The sequence below is a fragment of the Cynocephalus volans genome, chromosome 14 (genome assembly GCF_027409185.1).
Source record: "Cynocephalus volans isolate mCynVol1 chromosome 14, mCynVol1.pri, whole genome shotgun sequence".
Lineage (NCBI taxonomy): Eukaryota > Metazoa > Chordata > Mammalia > Dermoptera > Cynocephalidae > Cynocephalus > Cynocephalus volans.
In genome coordinates, this window is record NC_084473.1 from 4,890,102 (window position 1) to 4,897,595 (window position 7,494).

General features: G+C 39.7%; 1 non-coding gene across 1 annotated transcript; it reads right to left on the reverse strand.

The window, feature by feature from the left end:
* Positions 1-3,915: 3,915 nt before the first annotated feature.
* On the reverse strand, positions 3,916-3,997 carry TRNAS-GCU (transfer RNA serine (anticodon GCU)). Its single transcript has one exon. It is a non-coding gene; the product is annotated as a tRNA-Ser (tRNA).
* Positions 3,998-7,494: the final 3,497 nt, after the last annotated feature.

The following is a 7,494-nucleotide window of genomic DNA, read 5'->3' on the forward strand; positions in this document are numbered from 1 at the left end:
AGAAGCATGGATAGTGCTGAGGTGCTGGGTTTTGTCTCCAGGTCAGAGTGGCAATGGTGACCACGAACTGCAGGTGACTTTCACTGGAGAGCCAGTGCCTACAGCATCATGTATCTTTTGGGTTTTTGGTGTGCCTCCTTTCATTCTACTTTTAAGAGTAATAAACTCTAAACTCCATCCAACGAGAGTTTCATTCATTTGGCAATAGTCACAGGCATAAAAATAAATAACAAGAGAGTGGGGGAAGAGGAGTACTGTAAGTAGTATTCTGAGTGTCGTGAGCAATGAAACGTCTGAAAACAATTTTGTGTGATGTAGCAGACGTCACACAGCATCCTTCTGATGTGCTGCTCCCAGGGAAAGCAATATTCAAGCAGACTGTCACCAGTTATCTTTTTCTCGTTAGCCAACATGCTTTAGCTAGCATTTTTAAGGTGCTATGTGCTGTGACACGAAGCTGTCAGTTTTTTTCTTATGCCTCTTTATTTTGTAAAGCAGATAGCAGAATTTTAATAACTCAGCTTCTGATATTCAGAGCTCAGATATAGGCTTCAATTTTAAGATTTTAAGATTTATTTCTGGCTTCAGGAATGCTGGACAATTCGTGAACACTTCACAGTAATTGCAAGTTTACCCACTTCACAGCCCAGCCTGAACGCTTGTCAGTGCAATGAAGGTGACTGGAAATGATTTTCCGCTAAAGAAAAATGCCAAAGGAGTTTACTGTAAGTAATAGTTTTTTTTTCTTTAAAGTTGTTCTAAAATAGCTAATTGGATTGAAATTTTATTTTCTTTTTAAAAAGCAAAATATATTGATCTGTAAAAAGCTGTGTTTTATTTAAAACAAGTTCTTTAAGATCAGTACAATCGGTGCTGTCTTACTGTAAAAAGGTAATTGAGTTCTTGGGAATTGTGAAACCAGAGACACAGCTATTAAGGGGACATTTGGAAATTGTGTACTTTTCCTGGAAGTGACAATATTTCTGAAAACATCCAGGATTACTGGGCTGTCAGGTATTCCAGGACAGCTTGTGGCTGTCCTTCATGCATTCCTCCTGGAGTCCATCTCCTTGATTAAGAAGATTGGTAGATGGTAGAAATGTCTGGACAAAAAGAAGAGGGGTAAAAAATGTGTGAGGAGAGAAAAACACATCAGCCTAGTGGTTTGAGTAGAGCCACATTTCAGTGCAGAATCAATCATGGGCTTTCCTGTGAGGCCTCAGGTATCCAGCTGTGGGCACCTCTGCTTTAATCTTCCAAGCAGTAATTGCCGAATTAAGATTTGGTAATTTATTCTGCAAGTTGTCATCTATGTGTGTAGACTCGGTTTAATTAAGTGATATGGGTTAAAAGCTAAGAGCTCAGCACAAATGAGTAAGAATAAAATAAGTCCTCCTTCACAAAAAAGAAAGACAAAAGAAATGTTGAGGCACATCTTGACATAAACCAACCTAATGTGTTGAGTTAGAAATGTTTAGGACTCGATTTTATAAAGCAAAGTACAGGGAAGGAATTAATTCAAATTGCTAGCATGAAATGTGGAACTCTGAACCTCGATCTGGAGGACCAGAGCGTCCTGTTCCTTCTGTCACCACAGATGCAGATGTTTCTCTGAGACTTGAATCGTAATGCAGCCTTCTTTGCTGCATGACAGACCAGCCCTCCTGCAAAGCCACTGCTGACACTCAGCATGGTCAGCTGAAAGTGGCCTGTGAGTGGCCCTGCCTCCTGCCTCTGAGCATGTTCTGTGCACGGTCTTGCTCTGCCTCCAGCCCTGTGGACTCCCTGACTCCAGGATACTCTTAGTCATGACTCGCTGCTGCTCTTTGCACCTTGGTATTAGGATCTGTCTTCTCATGTTTCTGACTTTCAGCTTGGCTTTGTAGACTTTGGCTTGGATTCTATTTATTTCTACTCTCAGTTCAGAGTTCTTCATAGATTCCTGATAGAACCCTACCTAGCCTGGAGAAAGGCCCTGTTAGTTTTACTATGGAAAAATTCAGACATTATCTAGACCCAGGAGGAAATAGCCACGGAGTGGCCTCTGCGCCGGATGATGTGTTATCCTCATGCTTCTGTGGTTTTGTATATCCCTTTTGTGGCAGACCGAGATCTACTACATTCTAATAGTAACCAACCATGAAAATCTCACCTTCCCAATGAGGAATCAAAAATCAAAACAAGAACAACCCATAATCCTAAAACTTGCATCTTCTCTTGCTTCGAGGATACAGGTGATATGACTTAGGAATTGCCAATAAAATACACCTGTGTAAGACTTTGATTTCAAATGGTTGATTTGAGAAAAAAAGCTGAACTTGAGAATTTTGTTGACTGAGGTGACAGCAGAGGCCATGCAGTTCTGGAACCACAGTAGCTGGGTAGCTGGGGCCACAACACCTCAAGTCTGGTCACCCCGGCTGTAACCTTCTTGTCAGGCCTGTTCTTCAGGAAGGCCCTGGGAGTTGCTACTTGAAATTTGACCTGGATTCTGCCTTGTCAGCACTCACGATGTTTCTGTGAGCTCTGTGTACACCTCAATAATCCCTTCCTGTTTAACTACGGAGAGTGGCTTCCCTAGTTGGGGCTGCCAAAGACCATGGCCAGTTGGCAAACTTTTACAAGACAGAAATGCACTAGAATGCTTAAGGGAAAAGAGCTGTAATTATCTAATTATAAATACTTGCATGATAGCCAACCGTCAGGCTCAATTTCCATATCTGTCAAATAGGGTTACTATAGTGAGGTTTAAAATAAACATGTGTGAATTATCTACACTGTGTCAAGTGCAGAGAATTCCCTCTCAAGTGGGGGTGCTGGGTACTCCCAAGCTTGCCCAAACGGAGGACAGTGGGTTAAACAGTGGAGAACTTGGTTTTCATTAAATTAAGCATTCTTCATCATTATATCAGAAAACTTATTATTTGAGAGGCAAAGGTAAAGTTCTCAAATTCCCAAATACATTTACAAAGGAAGTTGTGCGATGATTTCTAGAATAACAAAATCTGACTAGCAAATGACACATAAATTTTAAATACGCAATTTATGAGAACCTTACTACCATTCTTAATTTGACATTTCTGCAAATGCTGCGAAGAGTAGTAAAGACATTAATAAAAAAAATTGTGATTGTGAATTGGGAGAGGAAAGAAAAGAGAGAGAGAAAGGAAGGAACAGAAAGGCAGTGGGGAGGAAGAGAGACGTGGAGGAGAACGTGGAAGGTGATTTCTGGATAAATACCCCAGGATTTCTCACTGAAGGGGCTGTAACGTCTCCTTGACTAATACTTTTTGGTTATAGCCAGTTTTATCAGGTCTATCACTTTTCCTCACCTCGTGATTGTAGACCAACATTCCGCATCTCTCCATTTGATAGATTGTTCCACAGTTACTTAATTTACCCACTGGATAATAGACATTTTAATTAAAATACAGGACTTTACTTAATGCCAGTTTTCCTTGCACATGGGGACATTTCTTCATGTCTAAAGAGAAGCTCCTGTTGACAATTCCACTGGTATCTCGAACAGCCTATGTTACAGCCACATGCAGTGTTTCCTATTAAGTTTATTACTCTTTTGACTTCAAACACCCAGACTTAAAAATCCAGTCATCTTTTCATTGTACATTCACATTCAGTTAGCACTGAGTTCAGCTGGTTCATCTCTTACAAGTCATTCTTGAATCAATTATTTTATTTGGTTCGGTTTTCTCCCGTGATGATACTGTAAGTTATCACCAAGCCTTTTGCTCTCTGGTATCTAATTCATTCTTTGCATGTTGGGCTTATTAAGCACACGGTTATTTCTAATATTTCTCTGTAAAAAAGACTTTATGGATCACATTGCCTACAAATCCTTTAGGATGGCATTTAAGACTTTCCAAACGCCACTACTTCTACCTAAGACTAGACAACCGACGAAGGTGGGATGTGAACCCACGCGTGCAGAGAACAATGGATTAGCAGTCCATCGCCTTAACCACTCGGCCACCTCGTCGCGAGTCAAACGCCACTACTTCTTATGTACTGTTCCACCCACAGACGCTCTGCACACTTATCCTCTGTTTTCCTACTCATCCAGTGGAGAAAAATTTTTATCTTAATTCTGTGCAATTGTGACATGATTCGCCAACTGATTTAGTCGTTTGGGGGAATGTGAAACTATTCAGGAATCTCTAAGAAGGAATCATAAACAATAACAGTTTTACTGCTTTATCAGCCTGTTACATTGTGTCCTCTTTATTCTGAATATAATTTTAAAATGCTGGGATTTATCCTCAGCTCTCCTCTCCTTTATTTTTTTCCTTCTCATTTCTCTTCTAATCTGTGGTCTTATCCATGGTCATTAAATAATTCCTAGGCTATGTGCATAGAAATCCTGGCCCATATATCCAATTGCCCCTACAAATGTTGAGCAACTACAACCAGACCTGAATGTTTCACAACTGTAATCAAATTGAAAATCCCAAAATATAAATCACAATTCTTTTCATTGTGAAATTTCTATTTTTCCCTAATAATTTGTTTTGGGAGTTGGCATTATTATGCCCCAGTGGCCTGTGTTAGAAACCAGGAATCGTCACTAGCGTCTCCCTCTCTCCTACCTCCATATACTATTGATCACCAAGATCTATCAATTCCTTCCCCTTGATAGATTCAAAATTGATTCTTGCCACTCCTATTACCCACTCTCTTATTAAGACCCTCAGTATCTCTTGATATCCTGTATGCAAGTAAAAACTTTACAGAACATAAGTGTAAAAGCAGATGCATCATAACGGCAAGGGCACGCCTCTGTCCAGTCGCCCAGGGATGAGGTAGGACATCACCAGCCAACCAGAACCCACTTGGTTCCCTTCCAGACGTTCTCTCTTCCTTCTTCCCCAAATTACCAATGTCCCTACCTTGAAGACTTTAAGGTTTACAACTTTATATAACTGGAATCGTACATAATGTACACTTTGTTTCTGGCCTCTTCTCAGTTGTGGTTGAGAGATATGGTTCTCACACTTTCCCTGGTGCATGTTCTCCTCATGTATGAATGCACCACCATTTATTTATCCATTCTCACTTTATAAACATTTAAGTAGTTTCCAGTTCGTGGTGTCACAAATGGTCCTGCTCTGCTAATTCTTATTCACGTCTTTTGATACACTTGTCTGCATTTCTCTGAGCACATACCCAGGAGTGCAGATGCTGGGTTTTAGGATGTCTGTTTACCTTTGTAAACACGCTGAACAGTTTACCAAAGTGGTTGTACCAGTTTATTCTACACCCTCCTAATGTTTGCTACTGTCAGTCTTTCTATCTTAGCTTTTCTGTTGCCTAAGTGTGGTATATATTTGAGATTTAATTGCATTCCCTGATAAATAATGACAATGAGCACATTTTTATATTTTTCTTAGCCATTTGGATACTCTCTTGAGGTATCTAAGTTTCTTCCACATTTTTCTATTTGATTGTCTCTTTTTATAAATGGAAATTGATCTGTAGGGGTTTGTATCAAGTCAAGGTTCACCAGAGAAACAGAACCAGAAGAATGGAGACATATTAAAAGAGAGAGACAGCGCATGCACACATGCAAGAGAGATTGACTTAATGTAAGAATTTGGCTCGTGCAATTGTAGTATCTGAATAAACAAGTCTGAAGCCCATAGGACAGGCCTTCAGAAGGGGCAGGCTGTCCACGGGTGGGATTTCTTCTTGAGGAAAACATTGTTTTTTTTCTTAAGACCTATCAGCTAATTGAATCAGGCCTACCCGGATTATCTGGAATAACATTGTCTTTTTAAACTGATTAATAGAGTTTCTAACTTTAGACATCTACCAGATACCTTCACAGCAACACCTAGATTAGTATCTGAATGACCGGCACTGTAGCCCAGCCAAGTTGGCACACAAAACTGGCCCTGCACATTCTGGGTACAAGCCCTATCCCCTCCCCGACCCGTCTGTTACAGTGTCTTCTCTCTCTCCTCTGTTGTTAAACCAATTTTGAGTTCAAAATTGCAATCTTATTCAGTTCTAGAAAGCACATTCAATTCTTTTTTATTTTTTCCAGATTTCTCCTTTTTAATTTAATTTTATTACTTTAATTGACATGTAATAGGTAATGTGTATATATTTATAGGGTACAGGGTTACCTTTCAATATGTAGATACAACACGTGATGATCAAACCAAGGTAACTAGCATATTCATCACTGCCAAAGATTTATTATTGCCTTGTAATGAGAGCATTTGAGCTCCTCTCTTCTAGCCATCTGAGAACATACAATAAATTATTAATTATAGAAGCCTAACAGTACCGTATGATTTTTCCTATCTAGTTGTGATTTTTGTATCCCCTCCCAGCCTCTAGTAAGCACAATTCTACTCTCTGCTTTTATGAACTCGACTTTTTTTTTAGCTCCCTCCTGTGAATGCAAACATACAGCATTTACCTTTCTGCACTCCCATGTACATTGCAACACTATTCACAATAGCCAAGAGATGTAATCAAAGTAAATGCCCATCAACAGATGAATGGATAAAACCTGTGGAACTTATACACAATGGAATACTATTTGGCTATAAAAAGAAATGAAATCCTCTCATTTGCAGCAACATGGATGAATTGGAAACCATTTTGTGAAGTGCAGTAAGTCAGGCACATAAAAACAAATAACACACAATTGTGTCATATGTGGAATGTTAAAAAAAAAGTGATTCTCATAGAGGTAGAGTGTAGAATGATGGCTACAACGGCTGGGAGTGGAGGGGCGTGGGGGAGGGGAGGTGGTGGACTAATGGTTACAAAGCTACGCCGTCTACCCTAAGTGAATCACTGTGCAGTATATGCATGTAGCAGAACAGCACACTTTACCCCACAAATATGTACAAGTAAATGTTCAAAGAAAATAAATCTGTTTGTTCTGTGGGCTCCCATTGGCACATGCTATCAATAGAAGCTGCATAAAATGTACTATTGTTTTTGTTTGGGGGGATGTGTTTTAGAGCTTTTTAAAGTAGTACAAAGTACCCCTTTTCTAATGATCGATGGAAGAGATTCCCTCTTTTAGTAAACCAGGTACTTTTCATGGACACTTAGCATATTCTCAGGCAATGGTTTCTGTGAGTGTCTTAATTGATCCTGAGCTTTACTTTGTTTGGGTTGTTAGAAGCAGAGCCAAGTTTGAGTGGCCCATTTTTAACTGCCACGAAGGGCCATATTTCATGAACTTCAGTACACAGACCACCTTGTCACCTTCTCTGTCCTTGTTTCGCTAGCACTTTGCTCTCCTTTCTTGGATTTGTATGTTGCACTTTTCCCCACACTTAGCATCATGAATCTGTCTCTTTTCCCAACAAGGTGAGGTATTGTGTCAGCTAGATACTGAATTAATGTGATGGATTAGTCTGTTTTTTGTTGCTTGTAATGGAAAACCTGAAACTGAGTAATTTACAAAGAAATGAAATTTATTTCTTACAGTTTTGGAGTCTGGGAAGTCCAAGG